Source organism: Ictalurus furcatus, chromosome 26, assembly GCF_023375685.1.
Source record: "Ictalurus furcatus strain D&B chromosome 26, Billie_1.0, whole genome shotgun sequence".
NCBI classification, from domain to species: domain Eukaryota; kingdom Metazoa; phylum Chordata; class Actinopteri; order Siluriformes; family Ictaluridae; genus Ictalurus; species Ictalurus furcatus.
Window position 1 is genome coordinate 9,655,368 of NC_071280.1, and position 941 is coordinate 9,656,308.

Consider the following 941-nt stretch of genomic DNA (forward strand, 5'->3'; position numbering starts at 1 on the left):
GGATTTTAAAAGAAAAGAGAAGTGATACCAGTCTGTAGTTGCTGATGTACACTATAAACTGTAGTACACTGATGTCTACTGTACACTTTGTGCATGAATCCTTATAAACAACCTTCTGGGACAGCCACTCTTTGATAATATGTAGATAACAGATTGTCACAGATTCCTTACCTCTGAAAAATAAGCTTTTGGAATGGCTTTACAATGTCACATATGTGTATAGCCAGAAATAAGTAGGTAATTGCTTGAATAGTGACGATGAACGAATTGCTGGGAAGGTACTAATACCTAGTGAGGTCTTAAAAACGGTTAATATAATAATATTAAAATAAGTATGTTTAATAATTTTAGACAAAAATTCTCTTTATAACGTTTAATGACCTCTAGTGGAGAAAGGACAAACTGATGTGTGGGAAAACATTCATGACCAATTTAAATTGGGGGGAAAACAAAAATGGTTTAAAGAAAAGCAACAAGTATTCGAACACAACAGACGAGCAAAGTCCAAATTAAGTAAAATAATTTAACCTTTATTTTAATTTATATTACAATCAGTTTTCAAATATGTAAAATCCTATAAATTGTTTTCACAGTACAGTTACAGTTAATGAAATAAAATGCCATAAAACAGAGAAATTCAAGGCTCGGCACATGAATATTGAGAGGAAAAGGTGAATCTGGTCCAAATATGTTTGTGCCAAAACAGATGTGTACACCATAAGTGTTTCACACACATCCAAGCCTGTACATGCCACTGTAGAACCTTCAGCAGAGCAGGACCATCATTGTCTTGACACAAACCACAGTAACATGAAATATTGTGGCGCTTTCAGGCTGATCTGAGGTCAGCAGTCTTAAGGTCTTATTTAAGTCCTGGGATACCAACACTGTTGATCAGTGTAAAGAGGCCAAGCTAGAGCTTGTATCTACAGAGAACATCT

General features: G+C 34.9%; 1 protein-coding gene across 1 annotated transcript in view; it reads right to left on the reverse strand.

The window, feature by feature from the left end:
• Nucleotides 1-509: 509 nt before the first annotated feature.
• LOC128602196 (ras-related protein Rab-20-like) overlaps nucleotides 510-941 on the reverse strand; it is a 6,223-nt gene continuing 5,791 nt past the window's right edge. The window contains exon 2 of the mRNA XM_053615842.1: nucleotides 510-941. This exon is cut by the window's right edge and continues 821 nt beyond it. The gene's annotated coding sequence lies outside the window, so the exon portion shown is untranslated.